The sequence below is a fragment of the Petaurus breviceps genome, unplaced genomic scaffold (genome assembly GCF_028583685.1).
Source record: "Petaurus breviceps papuanus isolate PSGF00001 unplaced genomic scaffold, PetGlider_PUasm1.0 90762, whole genome shotgun sequence".
NCBI lineage: Eukaryota > Metazoa > Chordata > Mammalia > Diprotodontia > Petauridae > Petaurus > Petaurus breviceps.
Window position 1 is genome coordinate 9,111,427 of NW_027187339.1, and position 16,964 is coordinate 9,128,390.

The 16,964-nt window shown below is 43.0% G+C and overlaps 1 protein-coding gene across 3 annotated transcripts in view; it reads right to left on the minus strand.

Moving 5' to 3' along the window:
- The window catches only part of RASGEF1A (RasGEF domain family member 1A), a 328,675-nt gene that overhangs the window by 56,962 nt on the left and 254,749 nt on the right, over positions 1-16,964 (minus strand). The window contains exon 1 of one of the 3 annotated variants that reach the window (XM_069068374.1): positions 16,723-16,778. The exons of the other annotated variants lie outside the window; for them this stretch is intronic. The gene's annotated coding sequence lies outside the window, so the exon portion shown is untranslated. Of the gene's footprint in view, positions 1-16,722; positions 16,779-16,964 lie in introns of those variants that run through there. 3 annotated transcript variants of the gene reach the window in all.

The window sequence follows — 16,964 nt, forward strand, 5'->3', positions numbered from 1 at the left end:
ACTGTCATGAATGTGATCTGCTGGTGATTGTTATAACAATGTCTGCCATCTGTAGTCACCCTATACCTAATCAGGCTTATGCTGCCTGGCCTAAATGTGCCTTAAAAACCTCACTGGGTCCAAAGGGTTCTAATATTGTTGTTGACTTTCCCACCTTTCAAGATCCTTGCCATTTTCCTGGCATCCCTTTCTCTCCCCTCAAGGAGCATGTCTTGTGTTAATAGAATCTCAGAGTTGGGAGGGGCTTCAGAGGCAATCTAGTTCAGCTGGTACCTAAGCTGAAGCCCCTCTGCAACTCCCTTGACAAGGGTTTTCTGGCCTCCCTATTAATGAGGAGCTCATTATATCTGAGCTGATTTTACTTTTTGGCAACTCTAATTGTTAAAACGTTTTTCCTCATATAGAGTCAAACACTTATCTCCCTGCAGTTTCCATCCTCTGCTCCTAATTTGTCTTCTAGCATCAAGCAAAACCAAGATATTCCCTGCTTCTATGTTATATCCCTTCAAAGATTCAAAGACATAATCTAGCTGCTGGGTCATCCTTTCTTCAGGCTAAGTGTCCCCACTTCCTTCAATAGATCTCTGGTCTCCTCACCATTCTGATCACCATCCTCAGTTATCAATATCCTTCTTTAACCACAGTACTCAGAAGTGAACTCAATAATCCAGGGATTTGCTCACAACTCTCAACTAATTCTTTACTAATTCTAGCTGATAACTAGAGTTTCTCTTCCCAGGGCATTATGCATTTTAATTGTGAAGGCTTAAAGACCACCAATAGCCACCTATACTGAAAGAAATCAATCCGAACTGTTACAGTCTCAGTCACTAAAGTATACATACAATGTGGATAACTAAAAGAACCTTAGACTGTGTAGTTAGAATCAGAACTTTCAGTTCTGCCACTAGCTAGCTGGGTGACATTGACCTATATTGGGGAGTTTCTCATTGGCATTCATGAATGATGTTAGGGAATACACACACACACACACACACACACACACACACACACAGGATGAGGGCTTGTGAGTGATACTGCTAGAAAGACTTCTAAAATCCCTCAGGGTTACCTTAGAACCATGCCTGGAGGTTCTAAGAGAGACAGAACAATGGAAACTTAACTGGTTAGTGGAAATAGGGGTTGGGAGAGTGAGCCCATTGCAGAAATGTGCTCCAAGTAAAAGGAGAGGATTGGATCAACCTCTAGCTCTAAATCAAAGATCCATTGAAATTCTAAAAGTCTAGGAAGACACTAAGTTCTACAATTCTAAAAGTCTAGCATTGGGGAGTAGGGATACCTCTATAGTTGTCCAATCTGAAATCTGACACTGGTTATTGAGCAAAATCCCCATTTGGCCACAGTGGGGACAGGAGTCACCTTTGGGGGCTTCTTTTCACATCATGTGCCTTTCAGACCCCTTCAACACATAATGCTGCAAGACTTTAAATAATATCTGTGGAGAGTTTGTGGTTTTGAGAAGTGTGTGGGGGTAGTCCCTTCTTTTAAACTTGTTCTCTTCACCCTGTCATTGTTACTAAGACTCCCTAGCAAATTCTGCCAACAATGTGCCATCTCTCCCCCGGCATGAGTCAGTTAGGACAGGAGAGGGCCCGCGCTGTCAGGGTATCTGGGCATCAGTGCCCTCGGGGTAGGGATGGGGAGTGGAGGGAGGGGGGAAGCACAACCTGCATGCCTGCTTCTGTCAATCTCTTTGCAAGTGGTATTTCTGTAGCTGCACATGGGCTTCTATTTTTTAACCTACTCAACAAAAACGAAGGCTATATTTAGCCCAGCAAGCTGCAGGGCATCACAATTAGTAACTGAAAATTACACATCTTGCTAGTCAACCTTCTGTTGGCTGGGAGAAAGCATGATTGCGATTGTTTCAGTGAGGAAGCGATGTTTCCAGCCATGTTCCCCAGCCCAACCTATTTAACTCCTAGGGCAATATATAGTGATTGCCCTGGTCCTGCTTTGTATTGCCCAGTATGTTGGCTGCTCGCTCTCCATCCCTAAGAGGAATCCAGTATATTTGGAGTGTTGTCTCCTTGGTCATTTTCTTTTCTTTTCTTTTTGCAGGGGAGAAGGCAGGGCAATTGGGGTTAAGTGACTTGCCCAAGGTCACATGGCTAGTAAGTGTTAAGTGTCTCAGGCCAGATTTGAACTCAGGTCCTCCTGACTCTAGGGCCGGTGCTCTACTCACTGCACCACCTAGCCACCCCTCCCTGGTTATTTTGAAAAGAAGATAAAATGATTCCAGATTACAGTGGCATGAACATTGCATTTGGAGTGTCATGGACTGGGTTCAGATGCTAGCTCTATCACTCACTATGTTAGCTTGGACAAATCACTTAATTTTTCTGGGTCTCAGTTTCCCAAGCTGTAAAACAAAGGGTAGAGATCATTTGATCTCTTATGTCTTTTCTAGTTCTAAATCAAGTGACTAATGGTAGAATGTAAGCTAGGTGAGGGAGGGGTTATGCTACTTTCATATTCATATCCTTAGCAACTTACTCTGTTAATAAATGATTGTTGATTGATTTATCATGAAAATGAAAGCCTGTGAGGAGAAAAAGCTGACTGTGCTTTCCCTTCTCTTATCTATTTAAACTCAAAAAGTGAGGGTGGAATTATAAATAAACCGAGGGATTAGAGACATACAACTCCTGTCTGAAGTGGGGAAGAAGGTATTGCTTCTGAATGACTCAGATGTTTGTGATAGGAGGTTGAGGGGCATCTTCAGCAATGGCCAAAATCCAATGTCTTTGAATTCTAACATCCTACTTTTTCACTGGAGACCACTTCAAACCATTATCTCACTGGACCTTGGGGTCTCAGCCATGCAACAAGAAATCACGTTGCTGTATTTTCTTTCTGGCTTAGGAAGCAATGGCTATTGTAAAATTTAGATCAATTCTTTTAGGATCGATAACCCTGGAATCTGTGGCAGTTTGTTTCTCCAGTATGGAAGAACTGACCTCATACATTTTGGGTTGACTCTTGGAGGTGTGTCTGCTACTATTTCTTTTTCCACCTCAGTGCATTTATTTGCATGCCCGACAGAGCTTGGCATGGCTTCTGCTTAGCTGTGTCTGCTGAAGAAATAACTGGTCCTATATTCCCAAGGATATAATTCATTCCCTCTACAAGGCAAATGCTTCCAGAGAGCAACCCTCAGTTTCAATCGCCAAACTTCATACATTCTGCAACCTTGTGTGCCCTGGAATCTGGGAAGCAATTCTCAGAGCTAACATATGGTTGCATCTTACCTTACACTGAAAATGTTTCTGAAAAATTGCATGTAATTTGTCTTTTTGTAAATCAAATCACAAACTGAATCCCATTTTCAGTGTACTAGGAGAGCCAGCTACTTACAGAAATCCTGTGATGACACAGAAAGACAGATGGTCTTGGTAGCTATCTAATCCAACCATACCTAGACAAGAAAGCATTCTACTGCAGAGGTCATCTAGTCTTTGCTTGAAAACCACCAATGGGGGCAGCCAGGTAGCACAGCAAGTAAGAGCACCGGCTCCAGTGTTGAGAAGACCTGGAGATGGAATCCCGGGCTCAGACACTTAGCACCCACCCAGAAACACATGGCCGTGTAACCTTGAGCAAGTTACTTAACCCCGATTGCTAAAAAAAAACAAAAAACAAACAAACAAAAAAAAAACCCCCACCAATGAGGAGGAGACCAGAACTTTGAAGGAAATCTACTCTACTGTGTTCTCATTGTAAGGAAGTCTCTTGCTATGTTAAGTTTATATTTTGGCTCTTTGCAATTTCTACCCATCAATGCTAATTTTTTTTTTTCTGGCAAGACAGAACAAGTTACTTCTACCCAGTGGTGTGCTGGGTAAACATTTAACAACTGGCTCTTCAGGAAAAAAAAGTGTATACATGACATGATTTTCAGTTTAATCTGCATGATTCACATCACATTTTTAAATCTGATCAATCCACAAAACAATGAATTAAATCTTGACTTGTAGCATTTCACAGTTTCTGACATGTCAATGTTCACACTGAAAATTTTACAATCAGATCTCAGGAGCCCATAGGAAGTGTCTCCAGCATACTCCTTCTTCTACACATATATTTTAGTTCACTCCAAAACTGATTATCATCAGAAGTCTGCTCCCTGTTCCGATGATAAACCCTTCACATAGTTAAGGATAATATTTTCTCTCTAAGTCTCTTCAGGCTAAATATTCCTATTTCTACTGAATGATCCATATATGACATGGTTTCAAATACTGTTGTCATCCTGGTCACCTTTATCTGGGTATTCTACATGTTGTCAGTATGCTTGCTCAGGTCTGAACACAATACTCCACACTTGATCTGCCCAGGCAGGGGTTCAGTGGGATTAACATCTCACTTAATCTAGATTAGAGGACAGCTAGGTGGCATAGTGGATAGAGTGCCAGCCCTGGAGTCAGGAAGACTCATCTTCCTGAGTTCAAATCTGGCCTCAAACACTTACTAGCTGTGTGACCCTGGGCAAGTCACTTAACACTGTTGGCCTCAACTTTCCTCATCTGCAAAATGAGCTGGAGAAGGAAACAGCAAACCACTCCAGTATCTTTGCCAAGAAAACCCCAAATGGGGTCACCAAGAGTCAGATAAGCCTGAAACAGTGGAATAACTTGAATAACTAATCAGACACTACATTTTATTAATGAAATCTAAGATTATATTAGCTTTTAGGGGCAAGTACATCACAAAATCTACTATAAACTTCTGTATCTCTCATCCCATCTTATGCAACTGATTTTTTTTTTGGTGCCTAAATCTATGCCATCACATTTTCTCTATTAAATTTCATTTTTTTAATTTTCTTCCATCAACCAAGGTTGTTGAGATCTTTTGAGATACTGTTTCTTAAATCCAGATAGTAGCTTTATTCTCCACGTCCACCAATGGCTTTGTTTATTGGTGGATTTGGTAAACTTAAGTTTATCTCTGTTACTGGTAAAAATGTTAACTAGAATAAAGTAATGGATAGAGCCCTGTGGAACCCCACTAGAAACCTTTTATTAGAGGCTAGAGGTTGGCATTGGTTCATTTATAAATCAATACTTTTGGACCTAGTATTCAACCAGCTACAAATCTGCCTAACTCTACTAACAAGGTTGGGTGCTCTTGAAGTTATCCTGAGAGAATTCATTAAGCATTTCCTTTAAGTATCTTCTCTTTTAAAGATGCAAAAATCACCAGGAGTGGTAGCACCTTAGTTATGGCCACCTCTAAGGGAATAAAACTAGCTCACAGTCAGCTGAAAGCAAAAAAAAAAAAAGACACAAAATAAGCAGATTCATCCTGGGGGAGAGAAAGAAGTTCCTGGAAAGGAAATCATAGCACTAGAAAGGGGGAGTGGGGAAGGCATGAAAAACTGACTTCCACTGTAGATTATTAGGATCCTGACATTTTATTTTATTTTTCTGGCTTTGGTTTTTGTTTGCTTTTCAGAGGGGGGAATGTAGGGCAATTGGGGTTAAGTGACTTGCCCAAGGTCACACGGCTAGGGTTATTTTTTTTTTGTGATAAGTGTCTGAGGCCGGATTTGAGCTCAGGTTCTCCTGACTCCAGAGCTAGTGCTCTGTTCACTGAGCCATGTAGTCACCCCCAATCCTGGCATTTTATAGATGAGGAAACAGAGGCCCAGGGAAGGGAACTGACCTACTTAACGTCAACATTAGCTTTAGAGAAATCAGTTCCAGCTTCAGATACATGACACACTGAGTAGCTGTGTGACCTTGGGCAAGTCACTTAATTCCAATTGCCCTGCCTTCTCCCCTCCAAAAAAAATCAACTGCATAATGGAGGGCTAGTTCTTGTTCTGTCCCTGTCTTCTAACTTAAGTTGTTCTTGTACCAATTTGAGCAAAGTCTGATGGTTTGAGTTGGGACACTCTAAAGAGTCCTGGGTTCTGGTGCCACCTTTGGTTCCAGCTCACTTTATCTCTCTTGGCCTCAATCCCTCCACTTTTAAAATGAGGGAGTTGGTCTGTAAGGTTCTTTCCAACTCTAGCTGTAGTTGGGTTTGGGGCTCAGATGAGTATTTTGAGTGCTAACCACCAAAGGCTCTGTTCAGAAAGTAGTAGAAACCAGGTCATAACTACATGAGATAAGGGGTCTCTTAGGTCACTCACGGCAAAACTGAGGTTTTATTGTTCATTTGTCAACTGTCAGGGGACAACTAATAGGCAACAGGCCAAGTGGCCATAGATATGGCCCAGGGTTATTTGGGATATGGCCATGGGGATGGCAAAGGATTAGAGTTCATTTAGATTCTTAACAAGCTGAGCTGATGGCCATGCCTCCTCAGTGCATTAAGGACATCTCGACCTGGGAGTCCAAGCCAGGCTATTTGCGGTACCCTTCCTTGGTGCTGTCTTGTTATTTTCCTATTCACCTTTATCTTGTTTCTTCCTTTAACAGATTTTTAAGAACATATGGGTCCCATACTGGCTCCTGACCTTGAAAAGGAAGTGTGATGTTAATGAAAAGGCTAAGACCTCTCTCAGACTCAGTTCTTTATCTGTAAAATGATGATAATAATAGCACCCATCGCACAGATTTTGTGAGGGTCAAATGAGAAAATGTATGTAAAGCACTTTTCAAGGCTTAAACTACTGTATAAATGTCAGCCATTATAAGCACAATTATTATTATTCCTAAAAGACCATAGCATTTGGTGTCAGGTCATGGGGCTCTAGACTCAGTTCTGTAGGTATTCAACTTAACCTTTCTGAGCCTCACTTTTGGTATCTGTAAAATGGGCCCAATAAATTTTATCCCACCTCCCATATAGAAGAGTTGTGAAAACTTGATGAAGTAGGTAATTGATGTGAAAGGTTTTTTTTTCCTTTTAAGTTAAAAGCATCATACAGGAGCAGTTAGGTAGCGCAGTAAATAGAGCACTGACCCTGGAGTCAGGAGGACCTGAGTTCAAATCCTACCTCAGACAATTAACATGTACTAGCTGTGTGACCTTGGGCAAGTCACATAACCCCAATTGCCCTGCCTTCCCCCTCCAAAAAAAAGCATCATATGTACTTAAAGTTTAATAATAATTTCAGAGCTGTCTCTTGAACCCCATAGAAGGGAACCCTAGTCAATGGAAAATCCTCTTTTACATCCTATCTTCATCCTTCTTGTTATGTGGCTCATTTCAGTCTTGCTGACTGAATCTAAACTCTTTGAAGAGAGGAATTGTTTCATTTTTGTCTTTGGTTCTCCAACATAGAAACTTGAACATAATAGGCTTTTTGTTGAATTAAGTAGAAAAACCCGTAGTACATGATCTTTAAGATATGGGAATTTATGGACCATTTCAATGGGTCATGATAATCCATGAACTCACTTTTATCCCATCTCTGAGTCTAGACACATGCCATTGGAAAATCTTCCATAGAATTAATGGGGGAAGAAGGTATGGCTGCAATCAGTCAAACAATCATTTACTTCTGATGAGATAATAGCTGGGTGAGGCGGTGTGTTTTATGAACTCTCGTTAGGATGGTGGAGTAGAAAAAGCAAGGAATTTTGAGATAGGGGGCTTGATTACAATTCTGGCTTTCCTGCTTTCTACCTGTGTGACTTAGGCTCCTCCCTAATAAGATAAACAGACTAGACCAGAAGTATCAAACATGCAGCCTGCTGCAACAATCCTGAGTGCGGCTATACCACATTAAACGTAATTGGGAAATATTAAACAAAATGAATGAAAATGCAATAGAATATAGATCACATTACATTAAAAAAAAAAGTCACTCTGCACCCCTCAAAGACCCTTATGTACGTACATATTAGCAGCTCCTTGTTCTAATTGAGTTTGATACCACTGGCCTAGCTGATCTCAAAAGCCCCTTCCAGCTCTGAAACTGTCATCTTATGATCCTAAGTATTAATTCCTATCTGATACTGTCATATTGCAAATACCATGTTTCCCCGATAATAAGACCTATCCCGAAAATAAGCCCTCCCCTTACTGTGTAAGATTCCTCTAAAATAAGCCCTCCCCCGAAAATAAGCCCTATTGAGATTGCTACTGTAGTGAAGGTGATCCCCTGCGCTACACGCTACATTACGGTACCCTCTGTATGCACCATCGCCCCCCCCGGGTGAAATGCACGCCTCGCTCCGAGCTGCATCCAATCAGAGCTGCAGCAGTGAGCGCGTCATCCTGTTCTTCCCCAGTGATTTGCTTATTGAATAAAGGTACATTTTTTTGTTCACATTTACCTGTTTATTAAAATTGCTGTCAATGTTCATTAAAATAAGCCCTCCCCTGAAAATAAGCCCTCTGGTGTTTTTCTGTCCAAAAAAAAATAATAAGACAGTGTCTTATTATTGGGGAAACACGGTATTCATAATGAGAGGGGGAGAAGGGTGTAGTGGATGGAGAACTGCTCTTAGAGCCTTCATGACCCATATTTATGTGACCCCAGGCAAGTCACCTAAATTCTCAGTAATCCTATTCTCTCTCTGTCTCCCTCTCTCCCTCAGGATCATATAGCTAGTAAAGCATCTGAGACCAAATTTGAACTCAGGTCCTCCTGACTCCAGGGCCAGCACTCTACCCACTGCACCACCTAGCTGCCTCCAGGCAACTTGCTTAAATCTATAAAATTACAGAAAAGGTTCACTTACATTGACAGAGAGAGCTTCGTCATTACTGAACTCCCCATACTAATGAAACCATTCTCTAGTCCATCTTTGTCCCTAATAATGTTCTACTCTTGTTCATGGCACATGTAGAAAGATTCTTGGAGAACATAGTTTAAGAACAAGTCTATTAAATAAGAGTTTGGGAAATCTGTCCCTATCTCAAAATGGGGTGGAGGAGGAGGTGAATGACTTTCTTGGGGTCTCTTAATCTGGATTAATGGAGAGTGCTGGTGTTTTACAGGGAGGGACTGACCAGAATTCTTATGGAGAACAAGCTTCCATATTATGGTGGAGTCACACAATTCCCTTCTCTCCCCCCCACCCCCCAGGGTGGCTTAACTTTAGTGATGGTGGAGGAAATGTATCTTTTGGAAAACAAAGCTCTCATTTCCCATGGGAAATGCCCCAGGGCTGTAAGGAATAAGCAGAAAGTTGTGGATCTTCTACTGTCTTTTTAGTGTGGTTGTTTTCTACCTGCTTTGGTCAGCAAATCAAAAGTGTTGATGTGAGGGGGATGGGAGATTGCTATTCAGGGGAATAAAGTGAAAAGAGTTTGTGCAAAGGCAAAATGTTTCAGTGCCTGTCACAAGTGGGCCTGGATTGCTTTGCTCCCACTGGGAAGGAGGGGATGGGGAGAGGTTGCATGTTGCCCAGAGACAGTCAGGTGACCTTGAGTCTGAAAGCTGCAGGGCAGAAGGGAAGCAGAGGGACCCCCACCCCCTCCAATAGATAGTGAAAGCAGGGCTGTGCCTGAAGCTGGTTACTGGAAGAGGCTTGGCCATGGAGTCCTTGCTTCCAGAAAACTGCTCTATTGACTGATTTCTTCCTGTTCCCATGGTATTTTCTATTTGCAAAGGCCTTTATGGCATTTGTCCTTAACTTGTGAGAGAGAAGTGGATGATAGCCTCAAACCCTTTTCTTTGAGAGCCAGGCAACTGTTATGTTTTGCTCAAGGTCAGGACCAGGGAATGTAACCCAGGATTCCCCACTTGTAGCACTGCAGAGTCAGCCTGACTGACCGAAGAGGCCACTGGGTCTACCTATGTAATTAACTAATGTAGGACTGATTCACTGTGATCTAAAGTATGACCCTGTCTAAACTTCCTTGGTGGCACTTGAAGGAAGTCCAGGATTCTAAGAGGCAGGAGTGAGGAAGGAGTGAATTTCCTGCAAGATCTCAGTGCAAAGGGACAAAGATGTTATAGAGTAACATGTGTGAGGGGTATATGGGGTGCTCAGGAGCTCCAATACCTCTGGTGTCTTTGAAGGCCTGCCAAGCCCTTTTCAGGGCGGCTCATTTGCCTTTGGGGTCCACTTGATCCATCCAATGCTTATCTGGGGGTCCAAGAAGCTGGGCAGATAGACTAAACCAGGGCAAGGGTAACTGAGGAACCTCAAACCCTTTGGTAAGTCAGCAGGGTGTCTAACCCAAGCATGTGAAGACATTCCCCAGTGAAATGGGTGGATGAGAACAATTTGTTCCAAAGACCACAAAGGCAGCAGAGGCAGGCTGTGGAGTCAGACATGAAAGATCCCAAGGTCATCTACTTCATTCCTGGCCATTGCCAATCATCTTGGCTTTGATCTTGCCACTGGACTTTGATGACTCAGAAAGAGAGAGTGAGGCTGATAACTTAGTACAACTCTGTCTCACTGAAATCAAATTCATGGGCAAATCAACGCATCACCCTGTGATGTTGTTGGGCTCTTCAAAAATGATGAACAAACAGCAACAATTGTGTATAAAAAACCAGAGGCATGTCGGGTTGGCTGGAAAGATAAGTTTGGTCGGGTAGTTAAAAAGCTTTCAGTGTCAAACAGAGGGGTTGGTATTTGCTCCTAAGGGTGATAGGCATGCATTGGAGTTTATTGATTAGCAGGATGATATGGTCACACTTGCACTTTAGGAAACTTACTTTGACAGCCACTTGGAGAATGAATTGGACTGAATGAGACTTGAGTCAGAGACACCAGTTAGGGGACGCTTGCTACCATCCAGATGAGAGATAATGAATGTTTAAATGAAAGTGATAGCAATGTGATTGAAGCATATATGTAATAGATACTGTGAAGATGGGAATGATAAGGTTTGGCAACTGACTGGACATGTGTAGTGAGTGAGTGAGGATAAGAACTCAAGGATGGTATAAGCTTTCAAATCTGGATGACTGGCAAGATTGGAGCACCCGTGATGGCAAATGGAGAAGTTCAGGAGAGAAGTGGATTTGGGGTGGGGAGACTACGAGCTCTGTTTTTGATATGTTGAATTTAAGATGTCTATAGGGCATCTAGTTTAAAATGTTGGGCATTTTGGGACTCAAGCTTAACAGACAAACTGAGTGGAAATAGATCTGGGAGTCAATTGCATAGAAATGATCATTGAACTCATGGAAGGTGATGAGATCAGTAAGTGAGAGCATCTACAGAAAGAAGAGAAGAAGGTCTAGGGAGGACAGCAACAGTTGTTGGACATGATATGGATAAGGATTCAACAAAGGATACTGAAGAGCAGAAAATAACCAAGAAAGAGAGATTATCACGAAAACTCAGAGGAGGGAGTATCCAGAGGAAAAGGGTGGTCAACAGTGCCAAAAACTATGGACAAGTTTAAAAGAATGAAGATGGAGAAGAAACCATTAGATCTGGCAATTAAGGGATCATTGGTAACTTTGGAACAAGCAGGTTTAATTGAATGATGAGGTTAGGAGCTAGATTACATAGCATTTAGAAGAGAGAGAGCAGGGAGGAAGTAGAAGCCATCAGTCTAGACAACATTTCCTCCCCAAGAGTTTAGATCTAGATGTAGGATCTAGGGAGGGTTTTTTTTAAGGTTGGGGGAAGGGTGTGTGTGTGTGTGTGTGTGTGTGTGTGTGTGTGTGTGTGTAGGCAGAAGGGAAGGAACTAGTCGATAGGGAGAGAACAAAGAGAGAGAACTATATTGGGAAAATCTGCTGGAAAAGATGGGAGGGGATGAGTTCAAAGAACAATTAGCCTTGACAAGGACAGTTTATTTAGCCAGACTATGAAGTAAAGGAAAAAATAGTGATTGATGATGTCAATGAGTAGAAACTGTCTGGTATTCTGGAGTACTTGTTCCTCAAGTATTCCTTGTGCTTTTCCTACGTCTAAGTCTTGGTTCTCACCATTCTCTCAACCTCTGCCTGCAATGCCTATGAATAACTATGTGCTATGCCTAGAAGCAGCTACATGGCATAGTGAATAGAATGCTGAACCTGGAGTTCTGCCTCAGATTCTTACAAGATACATAACCCTGGGAAAATCACTTTAACTCTCAGTCTCAGTTTCCCCATCTATAAAATGGCAATAATACTTCACAAGGTTATTGTAAGAATTGTATGAGATGCTATAAGAAAGTACTTTGAAAACTTTAAGTGCTATATGTATGTTAGCTATCATATATATATAACATATATATATATATATATGAATGTATTCCCTATGATAGCATAATTTACCTCAAAGAGAGGCAACCACCATGTAGAATGTAGAATGTTAGATAGACTTGAAGGTTATCTGGTCTACAACCTGCTCATTTTACAGGTGAGAGAATAGGTGGCCAGAGTGATGAAGGTAGGAATGTGGAGGAGCCAGCTCTCCTGTGAGTGTGAACATTTACACCTCAGAAATCGACAAATGCTACAAATCAGGGCTTATTTGTGTTGATTGTGTAGAAAATGTTATTAATAATGTAGATGAAACTTTAAGGTATGCTCTCACTTTTTGGTGTTGGTTGTTAAATGTTCACCAGCACATTTCTGGATGAAAGTGACTTGAAAGCTCTTCTAAGGAAAGGAGTCTGATACACATCTATCACATCTCTTAGGCTTGATTGGGATCTATGATTTTGTTGATGTGGGAAGTTCTGGGTGTGCAAACTGCCTCCACTGAGGCATATGGGTAAGTCTGTAATTTACAATTTTAAAGAGTTACTTGGGGGCACTGGGAGGCTTTGCCTGTGAAAAGTCAAAATAAGTCAAAAGCAAAAACAGAATCTGGGTTTTCCAGATTCTCAGTCTTCTCCTCTAGCTCCTACTCTATGATGCTTCTTGACCTTAAGGCACAGGCCATGTTCTACTTCCACACTGGGGTCTGTGATTTTTGTCATTGTGTGCATTCCTGATTGCAGCCCCTCTAGGACTTAGATGGTCCTTAAGAATTGCAATGGCTGAAATCCATCAGTCTGGAGTCAACTTGGTGAGGAAGGTAGTCCTTATTCAATAAATATTTCATTCATTTGATCTAAACTCAAAAGAATTAGAGCCATGAGACTGGAGCTTTCTGAAGACTACTCAAGTTTGAGAAGGTAAGGAACATTTTAATCCAAGGACTGGCAAGAACGTCTTCTTACTCATCTTGTCTTTAGGTCAGAAAGCACCCAAGGTTGGAGAAAATCTCTCCCATTCTCAAGGCTTTCAAAGGAGGAGATTCCATAGATTTGATTGGTGGCCTGTTCAAAGTAATGCCTGAGAGCACTTGATTCTCCTTCCCCTTCTTTAATCTCTTTATTTTTTCCCCCAAGGTTGCAAATACCTCTAAATTAGATCTGTGTCAGAATGATGGACACTGGGCTCAAGAATCTAGCTTTTCTGGGTAACATCAGAGATATATCATACAGGGGCAGGTGTCAACCTCTTTAAAGCACAGAAGAGGGATAGGAATTGGGGCAGGGGGGGAGTTGGAGAAGTTCAATAAATATCCACAGTGTCTTTTTTCAATGAGAGGGGCAATGAGCTCAGTCTAATAACTAAACTGCCCCCAGAAACCCATTTCTCTATGACCCTGGGTGATAACTGTGGGGTTCACTCACAAGATCCTTGAGAAAAGGTCCGAGAACCAAAACAAATGGCCCTAGCTCTGACTCAGCCCCAGATAACATAAGGAAACCATAAACAGCTGCATCCTCTTGTGTTTCAGCCTATTTGGAAATATTGTCACCCTGGGATCCAGACTCCCTCACAAAATCTACACACGTATAAATAAAGAAAACTTGCCCAGTGAAGTAGAAGAATTGACAGCAAGGAAATTATTTTGAGCTTTTTTTTCTCTCCTCCCTCCACTCCCCATCTACTCCCCTCTCCCCCAGGCACCCCGTTCCTTGTCAACAGCCCGAAAAATTACATGCCTATCTGCCTGAGCTTATCCATCCAGAAACTTGTCTGTATAGGTGAAATAACTTCAAATCTTCCTCTCTGATCAAAGTCAGGGCTTCTAGGCTGTGCTTGTCACAGCACTAGAGTCAACATCTGTCTAGAGAGGTGGTGAAAGGGTATGGTCAGTGTTGGCCCTGGGGAGGGGATGGTGGAAAATTGACTCTCAAACAGGTAACTCCATTGTCCTCCCAGCCAAAATCGACCTCCATTAGCGGGCTGATCACTGGTATTCTACCTGCAGAGTCCTGGGCCTTCATCCCTGATCCTGGTTATAATGCCACTGTCCCTAGAAAGGGGAATGAATGTTTTAAAGTGTCATCAGTTTCAAAGACCTCGGTCAATGATCAGAACAGGTTTGGATAGGGGAAGGGAAGTTGAACATGGAGAAATTGAGCTTCTGAGGAATAGAGGAAAGAATGTAGAGTAGGTAGGCAGCAGGCTCTAAAGATGTTCCTCTGACTTCACAATTTTTTCAGAAGTCCCTCTTCTCTTTCTATGGCGTGACGAAACTCCTTGCAGGGCCACCTTGGCGATTCTGCCTCATATTCAAAACTAAAATCTCATTCCCCCCCACCCCGACATTTCGGGCCATTTCAAATCCTAATCTGTTACAAAAAGGAGGTGGCACGTGTTGTGTGCCAATTAAATCAGTGAGGGCAGAGGATGGCTTCTGAGGAGGCCATCTCCAAAGGACTGCAGGCAGACAGTCTCTCCTGTCCCTTTCCTTGTCTTCTTTAGTAGTCAAACTTGCTTTCATTTCTCACAGGTTATTACTTAATGTAATCGATTTCTTATAGATATTCTTCATCTGAGGGTTACCCCTGAAGAGATGATTGAGCAGTTTTAATTATTTGGGGGTGTGTATGGTTATTCCTTTGCAAGATACACATGTGAACAGTTGGTCAAACATCTCGGCATCTTGTAGTAAAAGGAACAGTGGAGTAGAGGTCAGCCGATCTGGACTCCAGATCCCCTACTGGTTTGTACAATACTGGCTGTGTGACTGCATGGGATTTTTAAGATCAGAGTTTTGGAGATCTAGTGAAAGAAGGGACATCAGAGGACATTTGTTCTAATCCTCTGACTTTACAGATAAAGAAACTGAGGCCCAGAGACATTAAGTGACTAATCCAAAGTCACACAGATGGAATTAGGGCTAGAAAGGACCCAGGAGGCCTGGGAGAACCCCTTCCTCACTCCTCTTACTAAAGATGAGGAAACTGGGCAACATGAGTTCAGTAATACCCCCAAGACTACCCAGATAGCATCAGAAAGTAGGCCATAGAATCACTGAATCTGAGAGCTGGAAGGGACTTCAGCAGCCCATACAGGAAAAAAAAAAATTCATGTCACTCCCACACCCCCAATCACCACAAGCACTCTTTGTATTATATCACACCAAGTCAGAATCGAAATCCAAAATCCAGTGCTTTCCCCACTAAACTAGGCTATGTCAGTTTTTTTTCATCTGTAAAATGGGCTAATAGTGCTTCCTCTATCATATCTCATGGTTTGTTTTAGGGAATACATATTATAAAATCCAATATAAATGTGAACAATTATAAACTAGAATCAATTCACTAATGAAATGCTGTGTTATTTAATTCATTTAACTTTTTTGGGTCTCAGTTTCCTCATGTGTAATGAGGTTATTAGCATTTACCCAACCTGTATCCCATTGGTGTTGTGGGAATCAAGTGAGATGATGGACATGAAAGTATTTGGAAAAGCATAGAAAGGAACACATGAAAAATATTATTGTTGCTGTTATTCAAATATGGCAGGAAATCTCAACCACACTTTGTACCCTCTCTGAAGTCATCAGTTAAAGTTTCTGCACTTTAAATAGTATGGAGACAAAGGTGAGGTCAGATAGTGAACTGAATGCAGGAAAGGAAAATGAGGCTAGAGGAGAGTATGTTAGAACAGAACAGGACACTTAGGTAAGGTTAGGTAATGCCTAATGTTTGCTTGGGGGTGAGGGGTGAGGGTGGGAAGTCTATTAAAGCCATAAGGTGCCTTGTTCTACAGAGCTTGCACAGGTGGCCAGTGGCATAGATAATGTTAACGTATGTGCAAGAGACCTTAAGAAGGCATCTGCTCCCTGGTCCTGCTCCCAGTCAGTATTGCCCTCCAATCTCACTTATGATCGTTTCCCCAAATACCACAGTGGGAACAAGGCTGAGCCCATCTGTCAGGGAAATCGAGTCAGGGTGGACCTGTTGGAAGTCACCGTCCTGTCCTGCTTGGCTTGGAGCTGCAAGCGCCTTAACTCTTTCCCTGCCGGCTACAGCCCTGTAGATAAGAGAGCATGGGTTCGGGAAGACTATGCCAGCTCTCCTTATGAGCTTCTCCTTCTCCCACCATTCGCCCATCCTTCTTATTTACTTGTGATCCCCAACCCCGAACATTCCGCCTTGCTTGGGAGCTTTCCAAATACCTTTGCCTAGCTCTGCCAATTCCAAAGAAAAAGAGGCCCATCATCATCTCTCTTCCCCCGCCACCCCCTGCGCCCTGTGACCCACCCAAATACCATGCCAGTCCAGCTGGTTACGGTACCCCATTCTCCAAATCTCCCAGCTCAGACACTAAGATCTGGAGGTTTGGATCCTTGCGTAAGCAGTGCGCCCAGGGCGCTGTCCAGGCACTGAAGAGGAAAGAGCCAGGACCTAAGGCAAAGGATCTTCCTAACACCCCCCTCCCCACCCCCAACAGCCTCTACCGGCACTGCGCAGCTTGGCCCCAAGCTCTGGCAGCCAGCCTGTGGTGGCTCCGGCTCTGTCTACAGCTCTGGCTCCAGCTCCTGACTGGTCTGCGCCGGGTTTGGGGGCTCGGGGGTGGGAGGGGAGTGGAGCGCACAGCGGACTTACCCGGCTTAGACCAGCGCTGCGGTTCTGGACAAGGCTGAAGGAGGCGCCCGCAACGCTCTGGTCCCTAACCCCACGCTGGCCAGCTGGGGTAGGGTGGGAGCTGGCGCTGGGAAGCGCTTAGCCTTTGCGGGTTCCCCTTCCCCCCACGACCCAACCTTGGAAGGATGGGCGAGGCTGACCCCTCCTTCCCTTAGCGCCCAGCTTAGCGCCTAGCTTGTGACCGGAGGCTGCGTCCCTCCTCC